The sequence below is a fragment of the Acomys russatus genome, chromosome 19 (genome assembly GCF_903995435.1).
Source record: "Acomys russatus chromosome 19, mAcoRus1.1, whole genome shotgun sequence".
Lineage (NCBI taxonomy): Eukaryota > Metazoa > Chordata > Mammalia > Rodentia > Muridae > Acomys > Acomys russatus.
The window spans coordinates 17,268,459-17,291,097 of NC_067155.1; the positions used below are offsets into that span (position 1 = coordinate 17,268,459).

A 22,639-nucleotide genomic window follows, 5' to 3' on the forward strand; every position below is an offset into this window, starting at 1 on the left:
TCTGGCAGCCCTCAGCTGTCTTGAGATAGTACTACCTAAAGGAATGGGGTGTGGGGGGCATTGGCCAGGACCATTTCAGTTGTATGGTAAGGTTTTGAGGTGACAAACCAGGTTGGGTTTCACCCAGGTTGGGTGAATTGGGAATAAGAAGAGGCACTTTTTTTTTAAAGAGTTAAGGAGAGGAAGCAATCAAGAGCACACTGGCTGTTCTTCCAGAGGTCCTGAGTTCAATTCCCAGCAATGCATGGTGGCTCAAACATCTATAATGGAATCTGATTCCCTCTTACACATGCAAACAGAGCACTCATACATAAAGTAAATGAATAAATCTTTAAAAAAAAACACAAGTGCTGGGCGGTGGTGGCGCACGCCTTTATTCCTAGCACTCGGGAGGCAGAGGCAGGTGGATCTCTGAGTTCGAGGCCAGCCTGGTCTAAAAAGGGAGTCCAGGACAGCCAGGGCTACACAGAGAAACCCAGTCTTGAAAAACACCAAAAACCATCCCAAAACAAAAACCCCCACACATATCATGCTTACATAACATAAAACATTTGTTTATTTATTATGTCTGTTATGTATACCCTCAGGCCAGAAGAGGGTATCAGATCACATTATAGATGGCTGTGAGCCACCATGTGGTTGCTGGGAATTGAACTCAGGACCTCTGGAAGAGCAGCCACTGCTCTTAACCTCTGAGCCATCTCTCCAGCCCCATAACTGCGTTTTTTAAAGAAACCAAACTTTGCACTCCACTCCACCCGTGCTTGGTGAGCTCCTGTAACCTCAGCGCTTGGGCGGCAGAGGCAGGCGGATCGCTCTGAGTTTGAGACCATCCCGGCCGACATAGTGAGTCCCAGGACAGCCAAGGCTAAGTAGTGAGAGCCTGCCTCTAAAAACACAAAGGGCGGGGCCATGGTGGTGCCGCCTTTCATCAAAGCGCTCGGGAGGCAGAGGCAGGAGGAAGCTGCTTTTGTCCTCAGACTGAGTTTCAGGACAGCTAGGGCTGCACAAAGAAACCCGATCTCAAGAGTGGGAGAAGTGGATGGTTAAGAGCGCTGCCAGGGGCCGGGGGTGGGGGGGCTGTGGTGGCACACACCTTTAATCCCAGCACTCGGGAGGCAGAGGCAGGTGGGTCGATGTGAGTTCGAGGCCAGCCTGGTCAACAAAGTCAGGACAGCCAAGGCTACACAGAGAAACCCTGTCTCAAAGAACAAAAACAAAAAAGCACTGCCTGGTTGCTTATCCAGAGGACCTCCGTTCAGTTCCCAGCACCCACATGGTGACTCACAACCATCTGTAACTAATTCTAGGGGATCTGGTGGCTCTTTTGGCTTCTGAGGACACAAGGCCTAGACATGGTGCCTAGACATTTGTGTAGACAAAACACCCATGCACATAAGCAATTTTTTTGGCTTGTTTGTTTTTTTCTTTTTAAAACAAGGTTTTTCTCTGTGTAGCTGCCTTGGAACTTGCTTTGTAGACTAGGCTGGCCCTGAACTCTGGCCTGCCTTTAACAAACAATTTTAAAAAATAATTTATTAATTTTATTTCATATGCATTGGTGTTTTGCCTGCATGCATGTCTGTGGGTGTCAGCGCTTAAAGTTACAGACAGTTGTGAACTGCCATGTAGTGCCGGGAATTGAACCAGGGTCCTCTGGAAGAGCAGTCAGTGCTCTTAAGTACTCAGAAGGAATCTCCCCCCCTTTTAAAATTCTCATACATTACTTCCTGACCTCCACCCCCTACCCTCTCCCCCAGATTCACTCCTCTATTTCCCTTAAAACAGAACAATAGAAGGGTAGGCCTCCTAGGGAGAGCAACCAAGCATGGCGGTGTAACAAATTACAATAAGACAAACCCTCATAGCAAGGCTGGCCAAGGCAGCCCAGTAGGGGGAAATGGGTCCTAAGTACAGGCAAAAGAGTCCGATCCCCGCCCCCCCCAATGTTAGGAGCCCCACAAGAGCACCAAGCTATGCAAGCATAGGTATAGGTATATACAGGGTCCACATTTGTCGCTTGAGTCTCTATGAGTCCTGCTTGCTTGATTCTGTGGCCTGTGTTCTCAACCCCTCTGGCTCCTTCCTCTCTCCCTCTGCAGGGCCCCATGGCTCTGCCTAGTGTTTGGCTGAGGGTCTCTGCTTCTGCTCCCATCCCTTGCTGGATGACGCCTCTCTGGTGACAGTTGGGCTAAGCACTGATGTATAGTAGAGCAGATCATCAGGAATCATTTCACTGACTCCCACGCCACCCCTTGCTTCTATCCTAGATCCCTGAGCTATTCTGCCTCTGTTTCCTGGCCGTCCAGCCTGGGCTAGAGCCCTCTTTCTCCCTCTCTCTTTCTCCCTCTCCCTTCCTCTTTCCCTCTCTCTCCCACCCCCTCCCTCTCTCTGGATATCTCTGTGTAACAGCTCTGGCTGTCCTGGATTTGTTTTCTGTATTCCAGGCTGGCCTGGCACTCAGAGAGATCCACCTGCCTCTGCCTCCCAAGTACTGGGATTAGGTGGATCTTTGTGAGTTTGAGGCCAGCCTGGTCCATAAAGTGAGTCTAAGACAGCCAGGGCTGTCACACAGAAACCCATCTCGAAAAAGCAAACAAACAAAAAACCCGTTCCCTCACAGGTGTACCCAGCCTCTTGGTTTTTAGTTACTTCCGATTGTAATCGAGTTGATAAGCAAGACCAGCCATTACACTGGCCGAGGCTAGCCTTGAACTCCTGTTCTTCCTGCGTCCACGCCCCAAGTGCTGGGGTTGCAGAATGTGTATCAACGTGCCTGGCTTAAAATTTCAGCGTTTTCCCTGTGGTACTAGGGTTTGAGCTCATACATGCTAAGCAAGCGTATATTCTTTGATCAAGGATGGCCATGACATGTTAACCCAGCCTTTGCAGAACAGCCTGGGACTTGCTGCTGAAGCCACTGTGGCACGGAGAAGGGGAAGCACTGTGGTTTGCGGTCCCAGCTCATGGGAAATGCTGGTCTGTTGGCTCAGCTGAGGATCACTTTGATTTGTCGCCTTCTAAACAGGAACTCATGTCAAGCTAGGGGAGTCCTCAGGACTGGCTAAAAACTGCGTACATGCAAATCCTTTGGCGCGCTGTTACATTTGGTCGAGTATGGTAACACTGTTGACTGAACCGCAGCCATGACTGTGAGAGTACCAGTCACATTGCTGACAGGGGTGCACCTGACTTCAGCCTCCGTCGGTTACAGACCGCCCAGCCAACAAGGTCAGGGAGGATTCGCATCACTTTGTACTCCTCATCCTTTTTGTTGCTCTTCTCAGTTTCTGCGTCTCCACTTTTGGAGCTCAATGATGCTATCTCCAGGGTAACCCTGACGAGTCTGGCCTCTTCCTCCTGGCTGCTGGGGACTCCCAAGCCAAGCCTGGCACCTGGAGCTGGGTGCTCTGTAGGCTCAAACTACAGCAGCTCCCCAGGTTCCAGTCTCAGACTGCAGCACTTCCTGTAATCCCCAAGCTCCCTACTAGGCCCGTCTCTGGCCTTTCAAGTGCCCAAGCCGAGCCCTGACCCCTGACTGCCCGGAGTCCCTGCTGCTGAAAGTGGGATCTTCCTCAATGCCACATTTACAGGCCATTATGCCTGGCGTTACTTTTCTTTTTTCTTTTAAAGCAAAGTTGGACTTTATTAGAAAAAGTGTTTGGCTCCTGAAAGAAATTTACAATTTATCAAACCGCCTTACAGCGTCAGCTCAGGCAACTGTGGGTCAGTGGTGGTGTGCAGGACCACACCGTGGTCCGACTGTTTAGTTATACATAGCTCTTGCCTTCTCTTTAAACTTTACCCTCATTTCAGGATCTGGAAGATGGACTTTGTTCCTTTCTTTCCTTTCTCTCCCCCACCCCACACCCACCGCCCCCTTTCTCTGTAAACCAGGCCAGCCTCGAACTCAAAGAAATCGGCCTGCGTCTGCCTCCCAAGTGCTGAGATTAAAGCTGTGTGCCACCGCAACCCTGTTTGGCTGTTTTCAAGACAGGTTTCCTCTGTGTAGCCTTGGCTGTCCTGGGCACACTTGGTATTATTTATCATATGTACACAGTGCTCTGCCTGCACATACACCCTCACACCAGAAGAGGGCGCCAGATCTCATTATAGATGGCTGTGAGCCACCATGTGGTTGCTGGGAATTGAACTCAGGCCCTTTGGAAGAATAGACAGTGCTTTTAACCTCTGAGCCATCTCTCAAGGCCTCCCCCTTTTTATTTTAATTTTTATTTTGAGACACTGTTTCTCTGTGTGACCCTGGCTAGCCTGGAACTCAGAGACCCGCCTGCCTCTGGCTTTAATCCTGAGTGCTGGGGTCAAAGGTGTGTACTACCATTTCTGTCCACTGCTTTGTTCCTTTCTCAGCATGGCCATCTTGACTAAATCTCCTTTTGCTGCTAGACAGATAGTTCAGTTGGGAAAGTAGTTGCAGCCCAAGCAGGAGGACCTGAGTTCAAAGCCCCAGCACGCACATAAAACCCCAGTGAGGCTACTGCTTGTTATCCCAGCACTAAGAGGAGAGGGCTCGCTGACCAGCCCGCCTAGCCGCATCAGCGAGCCCCAACTCCCTGTGTCAAGAGGGACACTCTGTGCTCGTGCACATCTAAATGCCACATGTACACAAATGAAACCCACCTGGATGGTTCCTGAGAAGCACCTGACATTGACCTCTGGCCTCTACGTACACACACCCTGCACACTCACCCTTCCACACACACCTTTTTAAAGCTAGTTTAGTGCACACCTATGGGCGGACCACCTTGCGTTCTAGGTCAGACTGCCCTATACAGAGCAAGTGAGACAGCCTTTTTTTTTAAGCCAAAGATAAAATACAGAAAGATTTAAATAGCTTCAGCATGAACATTAAAACAAAGAGACAGAGCCAGGCGTGCTGGTGCACACCTTGAATCCCAACACTTGGGAGGCAGAGGCAGGTGGATCTCTGAGTTTGAGGCCAGCCTAGTCTATAAAGCAAGTCCAGGACAGCCAAGGCTACATGGAGAGACCCTGTCTTGATAAACCACAGAAAAACAAAAACAATAACAAAAAAACCCAACAAGACAAACAGGTGCTTGGGAAGAGGGTGGCTTATGCCCCACATGTGGGTGTGGGGTCTCAAGGGTCATTTTTTACTTTGAGGCTGGCTCTTACTAAGTTGCTAAGGCTGCCCTTGACCTTCCCATCACCTCCCTTCAGCTGAGACTGTACCATCGCGCCTGGCTTGTTTGTTTTTGTTGAGTTCTGGGATGCTCCCACCTCCAGCATCCATCCATCCATCTAGGTCTCGTCTGTCATTTCTGGAGCTATTGCGTGTCAGGTAGTTCTCTCAGCACTTGGCCTCCCTTCCCTTGACATAGCTGGTTAGAGGATCAGTTAAATTTGAATCTCGAAGGCTGGCAGACCGGTGACCTCAGCTTCCTGGGGACACCTTTTCACATTTGTGGGTTTCCTTTTAGTCAACTTGTAGTGGGCAGCTAGGAGAGACCTTGTCTCAAACACCCCAACTAGGTGAGCGATTTCATGCTTATAGTCCCAGCACTTGGGAAACACACCGTGGGGCTGCTCTGAGTTTGGGACCAGCTGGGGCTACAGTGTGACGCCCTGTTTCTTTATTTTTTAAAGAATAGTTTTAAATTTATTTATTACGTGTAGTGTTCTGCCTGCATGTGTGCCTGCATGCCAGAAGAGGGCACCAGATCTCATTATAGATGAATTGCACTCAGGACCTTTGGAAAAGTGACCGGTACTCATAACCCCTGAGCCATCTCTCCAGCCGGAGATCCTGTTTCAAACAACAACAAACATGAAGTAGCGTTATGTCACCTTCTCTGGGGAGATAGGGTTGCAGAGCAGATCAAAGTATCATTCCACCAAAATCCAAATTAACGAACCAAGAAGTTTATTGGGGTTTCTTATAGGAACGTAGGTGACCCAAAGGCAGCTGCATCAACAAAAATACACCTCACTCAGCATGGGTGATGACTCACAAAATCCCCATTTCTGGAGTTCTTTGTACTAACAGATACCTCAGCTGGTGTCTCTTTTCGTTAGTCTGAACTGCTTATCTAACTGGCAAGTGGCCTTGTGAGTTCTATCAGTTTCAGGAATTTCCTGAGATGAATTGTGTTTATTTTCTCTTAGTTGGGTGCAAATGGCTAGACAGATCAATTCAGAGAGACGGGGAGCTGGAGTAGCTCTGCATGTGTGTGTCTGTGGCAGGGCCACGCGCGCGTGTGTGTGTGTGTGTGTGTGTGTGTGTGTGTGTGTCTGTGGCAGGGCCACGCGCGCGTGTGTGTGTGTGTGTGTGAGTGTGTGTGTGTCTGTGGCAGGGCCACGTGCGTGTGTGTGTGTGTGTGTGTGTGTGTGGCAGGGCCACGTGTGTGTCTGTGGCAGGGCACGTGTGTGTGTGTGTGTGTGTGTGTGTGTCTGTGGCAGGGCCAGGTGTGTGTGTCTGTGGCAGGGCCACGTGTGTGTCTGTGGCAGGGCACGTGTGTGTGTGTGTGTGTGTGTGTGTGTGTGTGGCAGGGCACTTGTGTAGCAGGCACAAGGACAATGCCCAGCATTGCAAAATAAAACCAGGATCTGAGGTAATTTTTTCTTTTTAAGAGTTTTAAAAATAATTTATTTTTATTTTATGTGCATTGATGTTTTTCCTGCATATATGTCTGTGGATGTCAGATCTTGGAGTTACAGACAGTTGTGAGCTGCCATGTGGGTGCTAGGAAGTGAACCTGAGTTCTCGGAAACTCAGTGCTCGTAACCACTGAGCCATCTCTCTAGGCCCCAGTGTTTGTGTGTGTGTGTGTGTGTGTGTGTGTGTGTGTGTGTGTGTGTGTGTTTGTTTATTTGGATTTTCTTTTTGGTTTTTCCAGACAGGGTTTCTGTGGGTAGCTTTGGCTGTCCTGGAACTCACTCTGTAGACCAGGCTGGCCCAAACTCAGAGATCCACCTGCCTCTGCCTCCTGAGTTCTGGAAATAAAGGTAGTTTCTTAATGTGTGTAATAGGAATGCTATAAAAACATGTTCATAGTCACAAAAGGTCAAGTCCTGTCACTGCAGGAGGGTCACTTTGAGTTGTAGCCAGACTGCCCTACAGAGTGAGACAGTCTAAAAAAAACAAAACCAAAATATAGAAAGGTTTAAAAGGGTTCAACCCGAGCAGCAAAGCACATAAGTACTTGGTTCTCAACCTGTGCGTCGCGGCCCCGTGGGGATCGCCAAAGGGTCCTTTCATAGGACTCACCCAAGACCCATTGGAAAATACAAGCTACATTACAATTCATAACAGCAAAATTATAGTTACAAAGCAACAATGAAAAGGTTGGGACACACAACATGAAGAACTCTACTAAAGGGTCGCGGGATAGAGAAGGTTGAGAATTCCTGTTAAAGCCGGGCAGTGGTGGCACACGCCTTAATCCCAGCACTCCGGAGGCAGAGGCAGGTGGATCGCTGTGAGTTCAAGGCCACCTGGTCTACAAAGTGAGTCCAGGATGGCCAAGGCTACACAGAGAAACCCTGTCTCGAAAAACCAAAAAAAAAAAAAAAAAAAAAAGAGAGAGAGAGAGAGAGAGAGAATTCCTGTTAGAGAGGCGCAGAGCAGGGTGCGACCTTTCAACCCCTACCCCCGTTCAGCATTATAGCTTTCTTTAAAACAAACAAAAAACAGGGTCTCAAGACTCCCAGAACTTCTACTTTCCCTATCAGCAGAGAACAGCTTCGAGCTCCGTGATCCTCCTCCTGCCACCTTCCGAGTGGTTGGGATTGTAGGCAGGCACCATCCCAGCTGGCTTCTGTGAAGCTGGGCATCACCCCAGGCCTTCACACATGTAGGTATGCATCCTGCCAGCGGCGCTACAACCCCAGCCTTCCATTTGGGATCTGAAACTTGCCAAGGGGCCAGGGAAGGGCAGCGTCCTAGGCCAATGTTTCTATTGTTTTTCTTTGGGTTATTTCTTCTTCCTCCTCTTCCTCTTCCTCCCTTTTTTATGTGTGCCCGTCCCCAGTCGTTGATAACGAGAGTTACTTCCTCCCGCATTGTTTCCTAACCCCACAGCAGCCCCAGTGTCAGTTCCTGTGCTCCTAAGGGAGAATTCCCACACACACACACGGAGCCAACAGGCAGTCAGGTTTATTCGTTTTAAGTAGGTGAGTAAGCAGAAACAGTGTGCTCCAGAACTGAGGGCCAACTGAGCAGAGCCACAGTCGCCAGGCCTGCCTCAGGTATTCGGCCTTGAAGGTCTGGGCCCACCATTTCTCTCCCCTTGCACTAGACCTGCCCTTCCTTACCCACTATTCAGTCCGTTAGAATTGAGTAGCGCTGGGCAGTGGTGGCGCACGCCTTTAATCCCAGCACTCGGGAGGCAGAGTCAGGCGGGTCGCTGTGAGTTCGAGGCCAGCCTGGTCTACAGAGAGAGTCCAGGACAGCCAAGGCTACACAGAGAGACCCTCGAAAACTAAAAAAGAATTGAATGCAAGACGTATATACAAAGATAGAAATATAAAGGCGAGAAGTTCATGGGGGAAGGGCAATGGTGCTTGGCATGAGGGCCCGCTGTCGGGGTAGTTGCTTGAGGGCTGGCCAGAGGAGCCTGCTGATGTGGGCTTTGCCCTTTGTTTCAAGTCCTGTCCTCCTCATCTGCCAAGCTTGATTCCTCCTCACTAGTGACCTTGATGCTTTTAATCCTGCTCTAGCCCTGATACCCACTGCACCATCACCCTGCCCCTACATAATTTGCGTTTTTTTGTTGGTTTAAATTTTAACTATTTAGCCAGGCAGTGATGGTACATACCTTTAATCCCAGTACTGGAGAGGCAGAGACAGGTTAATCTCCTGAGTTTGAGACCAGCCTGGTCTACAAAGTGAGTTACAGGACAGCCAGGGCTGTTACACAGAGAAACCCTGTTTCAAAAAAAAAAAAAAAAAGTTTAGTTTAGTTTTATGTGTGTGTGTGGTGCACATACATTGTGTCTGTACCTGACTGTGTCCAATGCTAGAATTAAAGACAGATACTACCATACCTAGTTAACTTGTTTTGTTTTTTGCTTGTTTGTTTGTTTTTTCCAAGACAGGGTTTCTCTGTGTACCCTTGACTGTCCTGGACTCCCCTTTGTAGACCAGGCTGGCCTCGAACTCACATTGATCCGCCTGTCTCTGCCTCCAAAGTGCTGGGATTAAAAGCGTGTGCCACCACACCCAGGTCTAATTTTTTATTTTTAGAGGTTTATTACCTACTACATGTATGTGTGTGCATATCTGTGGGTACCTGTGGCAGTCATAAGGACGTCTTATCCCCTGAAGGTGGGGTACAGCTGGTTGTGAACTGCCATGTGGGTCCTGGGAAGCAAACTTGGGTCCTCTGTAAGAGCAAGAAATGCTCTTAACCCCTGAGCTACACCCCCAAACCCTTAGTTTTGTTTTTAAAGATCTATTTATTTATCATATATACACAGTGTTCTAAGCCTGCATATACACCACAGATGGTTGTGAGCCACCATGTGGTTGCTGGGAATTGAACTCAGGACCTTTGGAAGAGCAGCCAGTGCTCTTAACCTCTGAGCTATCTCTCCAGCCCTTGTGTTGGTATTTTTGAAATGGGCATCTCGTCGTGTAAAATACAGGCTGGCCTTGAACCTGCCTTTCTGTCTCATTTTACTAAGGCCTGGGATTACAGTTTTGTGCCACCATACTCAGCTGAGTAGTCTGAATTCCCAAAAAGTAGCCAGGCTAGCACAGTGTCACCTTGTCTCTCACGCTTCATTTTCCCCTTGCTAACATCTTTAACTACCAGCAGTTACAGTATCAGTTACAATGTAGCAGTGTCTTAAAGCCCACAGTTTATTCCAATGGCTTGCTGTCGGCTGATGTCCACATCTGTGTCTTCCGTAGAGGTTCAGGTATGGCAGGTAAGCCTTAGAATTTGCTGTGCAGTCACAGTTGGCCTTCAACTCTGATCCTTTTCCTCTACTTTGCAAATACTAGGAATCTGGGTGTGTGCCCATACCCGACTTGCTTGGTTCTAGCCAGTACCGTGATGCATTTGTGTTGTCCAGTTGGGGCAGACAGGATCGGCAAGTTTGTTGGCTCGTCGGCCTGTTCCTCTAGTCTGTAACCTTTTTCTGACTTTTCCTTGATGACCTTTAGAAGTGTTTTTGTTTTGTTTGAGACAAGTTTCAATGTAGCCCTGGCTGGTCTTGAACTTTTGATCCTCTTGCCTCTTTTCCCTAAACGCTGAGATTATGGCTTTGGCCAGCAAACTCAGTTTATGTAATAGGACTGGGCATAAACTCAGGCATGCTAGGCAAGCACTTTACCAACTGAGCTAGATCACAAACCTGGAGAGGGGTGTGTGTGTGTGTGTGTGTGTGTGTGTGTGTCTGTCTGTCTGAGACAGGCTGCCATTGTCCATTTCACATAAATCACTCAGATATCATATAAGGACTTTCATGCAGCAACTGTCCAGAGCAATACCATACATTTCCCTAGAAAAAGTAGTAGGGATGATCAGTTTATATGGCGCCATCTTGTGGTAAAAGCTGAAATATAACTAATACGTCTTATTGGGTAAGTAGTGAATTCTTTTTAGGGGGAGGGGCAGAGTTTGCAACAGGCTCTCAGCATGAAAAAAGAAAAACTTTTCAATATATTTTTAGAACCTGGATGTAGTGGTCCAGAACTTGAGTTGCTGGGGTAGGAGGGCCTTCAGAAGTTAGCGGCCGGGCCGCGGTCCAGGTCGGCGAATTCAGGGACAGCTAGGGTTCCACAGTGGAACCAAAAACGAAAGAGTCTAGGACAGTGGTTCTCAGCCGTCCTAATGCTGGGACCCCCTAGTACAGCTCCTCGTGCTGTGCTCACCACCTACCATAAAATTTCCTTGCTATTTCGTAACTGCGATTTTGCTACTGTTATGAGCCGTAGTGTAAGTTATCTGTGATGATGCGACCCCCGTGAAAGGGTCGTTCGACTCCCAAGCTGACAACCGTCGGCGTAGGGACTAGGAGCCTAAGCAAGAGTAAAACAAGATCAAAGCGTTCTTGGACTGCCGGGAAATAATCACTCGGGCTTCGGGGAAAGCCAACTTATTGGTGTCCCACTGCGCGTGCGTAACGTTCTCCCTCCAACGCGGAACGAGGCTCTTTTAAAAAAAAGAGAGAAAAGAAAAAAGAGAATTACCACCACAGGCGTTGTCTGGTGTGCGCAGGCGCGCTGCTCTGAGCCCACCTCCTCCTTGCCCCCGCGCTTGCGGTCTGATGTTTTCTGAGGCCATTCCCTTGGTCTTCCTACGTCAGTTCCTGTTTGTGGCTGTGGGGGGGGGGGCGAAGGCGGTATTTCCGGCCGACGGGGGGGAGGGGGCGGTGAGCGGGGGCTGGGGGGAGGGGGGGGGGGGGCCGCGCCGCGCGAGCCGTTGGGCCTGGGCGCTGAGAAGGCGTCGCCGCCGCCGCCGCCGCCGCCGTTGCCGCCGCCTGTTTAGGACGAGGAGCGGGAAGGAGCGCAGCGTGGCGATGGGCGGGGGTAGAGCCCGGCCGGAGAGGCTGGGCGGCCGCCGGTGACAGGTGAGTACGCCAGCGCGTGTCCCCAAGCGCCCTCCCCTCCGCGATGGTCGCGTCCTGGCCCCCCGCGGGGCCTCGCTGGGCCGTACCACCCGTGCCCGCGGGCGGGGACCACGGGCCTGGTGCCCACCCCCACCCCCCTTTCCGGAACTGAGTCCGGGTGGCTGGTCCGCGGCTCCGGGATGGAGGGGCGGTGGTCCGTCCCACTGCGGCGGGGGGCTGCCCTGGGGGACGTCCGGGGAGACGGCTCCTGCCGTGCGGGGCCCGCCGTGTCAAGTGTAGGGGGTTGTGCCGCTCGGGCGCTTTGGGCGCCGCTGCTGTAGGGCGCTTAGGTTGGGAGCTCCTGGAGAGAGAGGGGTCTGTACCAAGGGTGGCCGCGATGGGGCCGTCAGGGCAGTGCCACCTAAGCACAAGAGCCCCTCGCGTGCCTACAGGAGAGCGGGGCTGGGAGGAGGAGGAGGAGGAGGAGGGCTGCGATGTTTATCATATTTGAGGCACGGAGTGCTGGGAGGCCCGAGTGAGTGTTAAGGGGCGTACTTTTAGGGGTGTGATGCCGAGTGGGCGAGGAGCGCTCTCTGCTTCCTGTAATGTGCAGCGGTGGGCGTTTACACTCAGCTCACCCTTTATTGAACTTCTTAATGACTTTAGGGAGAACGGGCTCGTTACTGGGGTGCTTTTTTTTTTTTTTTTTTTTTTTGGTTATCACGGAGTTGCCTGCTCTCCACGCCAGAACTTTCACAGATTATTTCTCTTTAAGGTGTGTGGGACATCCTTTTGGCAAGTTCTTTCCTTCCGGGGGTGGAGATGTGTCTCAGAAGTCACTGAAGTTCTCTGATCTCTGGTCTGGCTCCCTATTAGGAAAGGGAGGGACTATCGGGCTTGGGTTTAAGGAGCTGTGCGGACCTTTTGGGGAGGAAGGTGTGTTTTGAGGGCCAGCTCTTCTCCAGAGCAAGTTGGGGGTGGGAGGGCGCGTCTTTATTCTCAGAATTTGGGGGTCCTATCCCTCTCATTTGGAGACTTTTTGGGGGGCTGATGACAGGCCTCTGCTAGAAAAACACAACAGAGTTTTCAGATCAGGCCGATTCTCAGCTTGTTTACACCTCAGTTCCTGGAGAAGTTGAGAGTTGAGGTGCTGCCTGCTGTCGTGTGCGTGGATGTACAGGGCCTCCTGGGCCAGTCCAGACCACAGTTTCCCTGTCCCTGGCCACGTGGCAGCTTGTGCCTCTCTGCCAGCAGCTCAGTCTCCTGTCCTGTTGACGCTCCTACTAGTTGAGTGACAGCAGTTGGCCTCTTGCTGAGGTTGAGTGATGTCTGCCCAGCTGTTCCTCTCGGAGAGGCCAAGGGGACTTGGAGGGGAGTTCACCTTACCCAGTTTGGTCTGGCCTAGGGAGGATGGCTACTTAACAGTGCTTGGGACTGGTAGGTTCCCCACAGACCTAGCTGCTTCTCACTGTGGTCCCTAAGCAGAGAACCCCAGAAGTGCGTGGCCAGTGTCCTTGTTCCTTAGGCCAGTTGTGACCTTGGCTTGCCCTGTAACCTTTGCCCTAGGTTAGATTTCCTGGAGGGTTGGCCGCAGCCCCTGATTGACCTAGCTGACCAGTCTGGTGATGTGGTCAAGGGGACAGACAGCAGCCATTGGTCAACAGTAGCGTTGGTGTCTATGCTGACAGGTGTTCATGCGTCATGGGTCCCAGAGAGAAAGGTCCAGGCGTGGTTTGAGGCTGTGGGTGTTCTCTGGGGTTTTTCTCCACTAGGGATGTACTTCTCTGCTTCTTTCCTAGTAGCTTCTAGAGGCTTTGCCCGGTAGAGTTAACAGGAGCAATAAAAGTAATGACCGTGAAATTGATGGCAGACCTTCACTCACTGAGACCAGTGTGCCACACACTGTGCAGGATGCCTTGTATTCTAGAGTAGCGGGGCTTGGTGTCACACTCTCCTTCCTTCCCTCCCCACAGGGTTCCTCTGTGTAGCCTTGGCTGTCCTGAGACTTGCTCTGTAGACCAGGCTGGCCTCGAACTCACAGCGACCCACCTGCCTCTGCCTCCCCCAGTGCTGGGACTACAGGCGTGCGCCACCACCGCCCGGCTAAGTTGGAATGTGCATGTGTTCTCCTTTTTATTCTATTTATTTATTTTTTGGTAACAAAAACAATCTCACAGCATTTATTATCACTGGATAAGGGGCACGAAACAAGACAGATAAACATTTCAGGCCATTCTAGGAGCAGAAGACACCTTTAAAACCACTGAACTGCCTTCTCAGCTTCTCCGGTGCATGACCATTTCTAGTTGGAAACACTCTGGAGCAGAGCAATGTTATCTCCCTTTAGCATGATCCAACCCAGTTGTTTTCTTGACTTGGTTTTCGGACGAATCTCTTCTGCATCATCTAACACGAGGTTCGTGTGCTCATCAAAGCCAGTAATGGAACCCTCCACCTGCTCATGTAGCTGCACCTGAACCCGAGAGCTAAAGATGAGGCTGATGAGCTGCGGCATCACCCTCGGCGCCGTGGTGGGAGGCACAGGGACCACGCCAGTAAGAAGCGCGCTCTCCTTTTTAATGGAGTCACGGGGGCTAGTGGGTAGCATGGGCTGATGAGAGAAGTCAGTCCCATCACGCTGGGCATGTGGCAGGCCGTTGTGCACCTACAGCTGTATTTACTTTATAGAGTCCTAAGAGTGGGGTAGAACTGTTTCCTTGTTGTTGTTTTATTTCTTTTTTATTATTTATTTGTTTTTGTTTTTGTTTTGTTTTGTTTTGTTTTGAGACAGGGTTTCTCTGTGTAGCCCTGGACTCACTTTGTAGACCAGGCTGGCCTCGAACTCACAGAGATACGCCTCCCAAGTGCTGGAATTAAAGGCGTGCACCGCCGCCACCGCCACCCGGCTTTATTTTTTATTTTTATTTTGTTTTGAGACAGGGTTTCTCTGTGTAGCCTTGGCCATCCTGGACTCACTTTGTAGACCAGGCTGGCCTCGAACTCACAGCGATCCGCCTGCCTCTGCCTCCTGAGTGCTGGGATTAAAGGCGTGCGCCACCACGCCCGGCTCTTTATTTTTATTTTTAGTAAAGTCAGAAATTGAAGCCTGAAGGAGGACGGGCTTACTTCCAGGTCTGTATCAGATCTCCTGGAGGCCAGGCTGGGTACCATCCTCTTAGTAGCTCAAGAGGTCCCAGGCTGTAGTGGGTCTCGGCCATCTTGATTCTTGTCCTGGGGACCTGCTTCCCGCTCCAAGCTGAGGTGAGGTGAGTGTTCCTGTCCTTGGCAGTTTCAGCATTTCTGATTTTGCTGGAAACACTTGGGGACAGAACTGAATTATGAATTAGACTGGGCACAGGAGGAGCTAGCAGGAGAGCCATTCGGGAAGGTGCCAATTGCTGCTGTGGACCCATGGGCAAGGCAGGATGAGGATGAGCTCTTCCGGCCGTGTGACGGGGGCCGCAGCACTCATGCCGTGCAGCAGACTCCTGAATGCCCTCTCCTCCAGTGAGTTCCCTGACAGAAAGCTTCTGCCGTGGTGCCACACCGCGGAAGTCTCAGTGGACACTCAGAACGGTTAGGGAGCTGAGGCCCCTGCCCTGTTCATCCTCTGCTTCTGATTCCTTCAGGTGTTTAGGGATCCAACTCTGTCTAGTTTCCATCCAGACATCCAGTGTCCTGGTCCCAGCTTCTGTAAAGAGTTGTGTTGGGAGCCGGGCGGTGATAGCACACGCCTTTAATCCCAGCACTCAGGAGGCGGAGGCAGGCGGATCGCTGTGAGTTCGAGGCCAGCCTGGTCTACAAAGGAGTTCAATCCTTAGAACCCACATCAAAGTGGAAGGTGAGAACCAACTCCACAGAGTTGGCCTCTGCCCTCCACACGCATGTCACAGCGTGACCCACCCCCCAATTATGCCCACGCACAAACACATTATTCAGTTTTCAAAAAGGCCGTGGTGCTGTTCTAAGCACAGAGTTCAAATCCAGCCTTCCAGGTGCTGGGCGTGTGGCTCTGAGCAGATGCTGCAGCCTTCTAGAAGCCTTTCCTTAGCTGAGCCCAGGCAGGATAATTCCCTCCTCAGATGGCAGCAGGGAAGCGCAGGTGCTGCTGCTGTTTGACACAAGTGATAGACAGCTGTGTGCTAAGCGTGGCGTAGCAAATTGTAATCCCCACCCCTCCCCAGGATCCTAAGGATCCCAGCCAGGTTGTGGAAGCTTGTCAGGGGACTTCAGGAGGAAAGTAGGGCTGACATTAACCTCTTTTCATTCGCCGCAAGGTGGCCTGCGGGCAGGTAAGCTAACAGGTGCAGCTCCTTAGCCTCCGTCCTCTCATGTAGTTAGTGCCTCCCATGGTGCAAGTGCCGGATCCTTCCCAGACCCAGGTTTGGTGCTTACCTTTGTTTTGGGTGCTTTTCTTGAATCCTTTCCACAGCCATGGGGTGGTGGGGAGACTGGCAGTACTGGGGTACCGACAAAGTCCTATTCTGTCAGATGTGGGGTGGCAGGTCTTTGACCCCAGCACTCAGGAGGCAGATGCTGGTGGGTCTCTGTGGGTTCCAGGTCAGCCTGAGCTCTGTAGTATGTTCCAGGCTAACCAAGGCTATATAGTGAGACCCTGTCTACACAACAGAAGTTCTTTGTGGAGCCGAAGGAGACCAACAGAAGGGTAAGCGAGGAGTGGGTTAGCTGCTAGGTGGTGAGTTTAGATGAGGCAACAGGACCATCAGTAGCTTCTTCAGGCTTCGCGACAGGGAAGGGCTGTGAAGTAGGGTAAGGCAGGACAAGCGTGTGGGTAAGAGGAGGGCAGCCCGGGAGCAGCAGGCAGACCACGGCGTGGAGTGTGGTGGGAGGGTGAGCAGGGAGAGAGGCCTGTGTGATCGGGTGAGCGCCCGTGGCCAGGGAAAGGGGTGTGGGCTGCCTCCTCAGCCTGGGAAGGAACTTGGAGTGTGAGGATTTATTCAGCTGGGTGGTGACTTTGGCCTTGGATGTCTTCAAGCTTCTGCCTGGGCCTGGGCACTGTTGCACACGCCTCCCACTTCCCCCGTGAGAGAATGACTGCCTCACAACTGCTCTGCTGGAGACCTACTGGTTGTCTCCCTCTTCTGTGGTTTCACACTGTGTTCCCCAGGGCCATGATGTGACTGTTACATTTAGGGATCAAGGTGGGGACTCAATGGACTGACTTGTCTATGCATCCCCGACTAGCCTAGCTAGCCGCTGTTGCTAAGTAACAGTGCGGCTAGCTGTCATACTGACAGGAAGGGTCATGCCGGGCTTAGTGGCTTAAGTGAAGGTGTCTTCTAGTCTGGCCAGTGAGCTTCATCCCTAAGGCTGGGTGCCGTAAGCAGGAGCCCTGGTGTGTGTTTTCCAAGGCTTGCTCTGGAGAGAGCAGAGTGAACCTCTTGAGGGTCTACTCAGATCCCAGGGATGGGGGGATGGGAAGAGGCGTCTTCTGTGGTTGATCTCAGTCAGGCCTCTGGAGAACCCAGGGCCGCCCTTCCGTGGGCCTCTCCAGCTTCCCAGAGCTCTGTGCAGAGGCCCTCAGCCACCAGGCCTCTGGGCTGCATGGTGGGGTGGTTCCGTGGCAGACTCTTCTGGACAGCCAGCCAAGCAGCGAGAGGCCCAGCTCGGGGAGACAGCCTAGGAGCAGGACCAAGAGGGAGGGAGGACGCTAGTGTGGGAGGGCTGCAGGGTGGGGTCTCAGCCTAGTCTCTTGGGGTAGGACCCACTGCCAGCTCGGCACCCACAGCAGGGCTTGTGCTCTGGGTGAGCTGTGCACGAACAGCAAGCCAGGCTGGCCTAGGAGAGACTCCATGTCAGAGGGCCCTTCGGCACGTTGCTGGGATCCAGCTGCCTTCGCCGGGAAGTGCATCTACCGATGTGGTTTCTGAGGGTGAGGCCAGAAAACCAAGCCTTTGACCGTTTGCCACCTGGATGGCCTTCCTGGACACAGTGGGGCAGCCGTGCGCTTCTTCTTGTCCCAGGACCTGCTCTTTGGCTCCTCGCTCTCTGCTGGTGGTTGAATTTGGGGGTGGCGTTAGCATTTTGAGGTTGCTGTGGAGCCCTGAGCTCCTGGGTTCAGTCTCTGAGGTGAAGTTTGTTCAGCTAAGCGTGCCAGTGTCCCTGCAGGGTCATGGGAGGCTTCAGGAGGCTAACACAGAAGAAAGCACCAGCCTGCTGAGAGGGTACTTGATTGATCGAGCTGCTGCTGCTGGAGTTGGCGGCACCTGAGAGCAGAGAAGGACTGTAGAGTGGGCAGCTGTGCCTGTGATTGGAGGAATGGGTTGACGTTTGAGTGTGTGGGGCCCGATGAGCTGTGACGCTGGCTTACACTGTGCTCCTGTGTGTGCCCTGTGCACTGGCACTGTACCCATGCGTGGCATCGTGGGGTGTGGGAAGGGCTCTTCCCCCCAGTTAGTAGATGAGACACTGGGGCAGACGGTGACACATGCCAAGCTTTGCTTATTTTGCTGGTGAGTGGCGTATTCACTTGAGTTTATGGGTTAGCGTACCCTCGTCGGGTCTTCTGGAGTTTGTTGCCTGGCTGCCTTGAGAGAAGCTCTCACTGAGGCTGAAGCTTCCTGACAAGGTTGTCTTGTCTCTACCCTGCAGTGCTAGGGTTTCGAGCTTAAAATTTATGTATATGAGTGTTTTGCCTGCATATAAGTCTGTGTGCCACATGCGAGCCTGGGCAGCCCTGGCTGGTCTTCCGAAATGTGATACTGCAGTTGTATTCCACCACACCTGGCAGAGACAATTACAGAACAGGCTGCTGCCAGGGGTGGTGGCGCACGCCTTTGATCCCAGCATTTAGGGAGGCAGAGGCAGGTGGATCGCTGTGAGTTCGAGGCCAGCCTAGTCTACATAGTGAGTCCCAGACATTCAGGGCTACACAGATAAACCCTGTCTCAAAAAAAATCAACAAAACAAAACAGGCTTTAAAAAAAAAAGGATTTATTTATTACATATACAGTGTTCTGTCTGCATATATGCCTCCACACCAGAAGAGGGCATTAAATCACAGATAGTTGTAAGCCACCATGTGGTTTCTGGGAATTGAACTCAGGACCTCTGGAAGAGCAGTCAGTTCTCTCAACCTCTGAGCCATCTATCTCTCCAGCCCCCCAAAACAGGCTATTTTGAAATTGTCTGTCTGTCTGTCTGTCTGTCTGTCTGTCTGTCTGTCTATCTATCTATCTATCTATCTGAGGCAGGATCTCATTATGTAGTCCTGGCTGTCCTGACTCATAGGCATCTACCTGCCTCTGCCCCCTGAGAGCTGGGATTAAAGGTGTGCATTATGATGCCTAGTTGGTTCATTTTTTTTGAAGTATTTATTAATACGAATACAGTGCTCTGCCTGCATGTACACCTGCAGCCCAGAAGAGGGCATCAGATCACATTATAGATGGTTGTGAGCCACCACGTGGTTGCTGGGAATTGAACTCAGGACCTCTGGAAGAGCAGACAGTGCTCTTAACTGCTGAGCCATCTCTCCAGCCCTAGTTGGTTCATTTTTATATTCTGTGCTCTCAATAAATTTTTATTGAGTCCTTCTTATGTCTTGTATGCTTGCCTAGGATAGCACCCAGTCTAAGCAGAGGAGCAGAGATGACCTGTTACCTTATGTGAGTGGCCTGGGAAGGGGACAGCGAGTGGCCTGGGAAGGGGACAGCGAGTGGCCTGGGAAGGAGACAGCGAGTGGCCTGGGAAGGGGACAGCGAGTGGCCTGGGAAGGGGACAGTGAGTGGCCTGGGAGGAGGGGACAGTGAGTGGCCTGGGAGGAGGGGACAGTGAGTGGCCTGGGAGAAGGGGACAGTGAGTGGCCTGGGAAGGGGACAGTGAGTGGCCTGGGAGGAGGGGACAGTGAGTGGCCTGGGAGAAGGGGACAGTGAGTGGCTTGGGAAGGGGACAGTGAGTGGCCTGGGAAGGGGACAGTGAGGGGCTTGGGAAGCTCCTGAGGGGAAAGCAGGCTGTAAGGGAGTCAGGAGTGGGTGGGCAAGGTTGGGAGGTTGAGCCCAGCAGAGTTGGCTGGGGTGGCTGGGCCTGAGGGAGTAGGAAAGGACAAATGGCAGGAGCTTGGGAGTGCAGAGTTGGGCCTTCACCCCCCGTCAGAGAAGGCCCGGGAAGCGGGTTCATGAAGTGGCCTGAGTGGGTGGGAGATGGGTGGACACGGAGCCAGCCATCGTCTGCTTTGTGGAGGGGCTCACTCAGGGCCCAGCTTTTCAAACTGGCACCCATGTACCTTGGAGTGGGGCCTGGGGTAGTCTGTGCTTCAGCTGTGCTTCTCCCTTAGATGGTATTTCATTTTACAAAGTGTAGCTGGGTGTGGTGGTGCACGCCTTTAATCCTAGCACTTGGGAGGCAGAGACAAGGAAATCTCTGTGAGTTCAAGGCCAGCCTGCTCTACAGAGTGAGTTCTAGGATAGCCAGGGATATTATACAGAGAAACCCTGTCTAAATAAATAAATAAATAAAGTGAATACAGGCATGTTCCAAGTCATTTTTGTTACCCCATCCCAACCCTGGTCACTACGTTAATAAGCCATTTCAATGGCCTTGGCCGGGGTTCTGGATGGTGCTGGGTTTCCGAGTTTGCCTTTCTGTAAGAGCTGCCATCATCCCCCAGGCTTGTCACGTCCCCAGTTGTACCCTGAGCATACCTCAGTGGATTCCCATGGCAACGTAGGGTCGTAAAAACTATCATCTTCTGTCTCTCTCTCTCAAGACAGAGTCTCACTGAATAGCCCTGGCTAGCCTGAAACTCCCTGAATAGACCAGGCTAGTCTTGAACTCACAGAGATCCCCCTGCTTCAGTCTCTTGACCGATACCATACCCGGTCTAAAAAGTAGCCATTTGAGGTAGCATACGGACATTGTCAGTCCTCTCTGTGCTTAGGCCTGTCTCACAGCAAGGAAGCAGATGTCTAGAGGAGCCCCAGGCAGCTTCTGGGAAGGGGCAGCAGGATTCTGCGGTCACTCAGCCTGCCACCTAGCATGCCTGTTTCCAGGGAGGGATGGGCACGGATGGGGCGCTGCACCTGCAGCATGACAGCTGCCTGTTATGCGCTAAGCGATTACCGCTAAAGAAGAGGGAGAATGTGGTTCTTCAGCACGCCAGCGTTAGTTCAGGTGCTCAGCGCCCACGGTCTGCCCGTGCGTCAGGCTCTGCATGGGAGACCAGGGGGGGCAGTGATGCCGATGACGCTGTCAGCCAGTGAGAACAACGTGAGAAGTCTCTGGAAGTGGGAAGCTTAGGAGTCCAATGGCACAAGTTTAGTCCCTTCCACTGTATGTGTTTAGCCTCCGCTGTTGGATACTCTAAACACTTTCCATCCTCTTTCCTATCAGGGGTGGTTCCTGTGGTCCCCAAGTGAGGCAGGAGCAGTGCAAAGGAAGGCTGTGATGGGGCCTCTCCCTGAGGCCTGCACGCCTGCACTAGAGGCAGAATGGTCCGTGGGCAGCCCCTCACCCTGCTGTGTCAGGCCCAGGGGTCTCCATCTCTTTCCCAGAGATGCCGGGCCTGGCTTCCTGGTTCTTTTCTCACTCCAGAACCTTCTGTCCTCTGAGGAATGCTTCCAGCTTTCCACGTGGCTTTTGTAGTTCACATTTTTGCTCAGATGTCACCATCTCCAGGAGCCGTTCTGTGCCCTCCCCTTGGTTTTATGTATGCTGTCTTTCTCCGTGACACTGGGTACCTTGAATGTGCTGTATAGTTTGCGTATATGTTTTGCCCTCTCCTCCCACAGCGGGGGTTCTGTTTGGTCACCCTTGGCCGTCTGTTGCGTGCTTGGTGCCAGTGCTGACACCACATTAGGGATGTAGTGAATGCGGAGTGTTTTCTTTACCTTCACTTGGGGATCTGGAGCCCAGAAGCCGTGGTTCTAGTTATTAGCCCTCCTGGAATTAATTAACGTTCTAGGCAGGGCTGGCCCTGTGACATCTGGTACTCAGGGCTGGAAACAGTGAGACCCAGGGCAGACACTGCTTCTACCTTGTGGGGCTCCTGGGCAGGGGAGGGGCAGGCTGAGCTGTAAGTGTCAAGTATCCTTGTCCTGGGAAGAGAGATTCAGGGAAAGTTTCTCTGAAGAGTGAGGACTGGGCTGAGCAAGTGCAGTGCACAGCCCCCTAGCTAGGGAAAGCAGCGTGTGCGCGGAGGGCCTGGGTGAGAGCAGCTTCATCAGGGGCCCGGAGAAGGGAGGGAGGGCTGCATGTGTTGGTCTGATGAGGCTGCAGTTGAGAGGCGGGGCTGAGGCAGGTGTCCCCGATGGCCTCTGTAGGGCCTTGGCTGTGTCCCATGTGTGCCTGGGAGAGGCCCTGTGTACTGTCAGCTGTGCTTGGAGAAGCCCACCAAGAGCAGCTGCTGCTCCTGCTTTGTTTGGAGCCCATGGCCAGGCAGACTGGGATACTTGACATGATTTCTGGGGTGCAGTGAGGGGAAGGGGTGTGTGTTGTGGAGGTGGTGGAGAAGACAAGGAAATCTGTTCTGGGCTTATTCTTGTCCCAGGCTCTGGCAGCTGCCCACACCTTCACGCTGCCTTCAATCCTGCCTCCTTCAGGAGACAGATGGGTGGGTGGGGGATGTGTGCTGAAGAAGAAATTAATCTTTTTAAATGGCAACATCTCACCAAGGAGGTGGAGTAGGTGAAAATGTACATGTTCAGAAATACCCTCTGTCCCCACCCACTAGAGGGAGTGACAATAACACCTGATCACTGCAGCTGTCGCAGCTGTCCTGAGGCCACCTTGAGTCCTGCACCTGGAACTCTTGTTAGCACAGTTCCTTCTGATTCCTGTTTCTGTGTGTGTGACGCTTAAGCGCCCCCCTCCTCGGGCACTGACGCTCAGGACAGGACCTCTGCATGACAGGAGAGCCATACTGACCGGCACCCGCTTTTCTAAAAGGCCGCCACTAAATTAAGATGTTGAGACTAGTTCAGCTTACTTAATATTAAAGAGACCTTGTCCTAAAAGTACATGAAAACACTGTATGTAGCAATCTCTCTCTCTCTCCCTTTCTTTATCGTGCTGGGATGGGATCCAGGGCCCACACATGCTAGGGGAGCATGCTGCCACTGAGCCATTCGCCTGAACCCTCTCG

The 22,639-nt window shown here is 52.0% G+C and overlaps 1 long non-coding RNA gene across 1 annotated transcript in view; it reads left to right on the forward strand.

Moving 5' to 3' along the window:
- The first annotated feature begins 11,441 nt into the window (after positions 1-11,441).
- The window catches only part of LOC127203799 (uncharacterized), a 42,175-nt gene continuing 30,977 nt past the window's right edge, over positions 11,442-22,639 (forward strand). The window contains exon 1 of the long non-coding RNA XR_007832384.1: positions 11,442-11,559. This is a non-coding gene — a long non-coding RNA (uncharacterized LOC127203799). The remainder of the gene's footprint in view (positions 11,560-22,639) is intronic.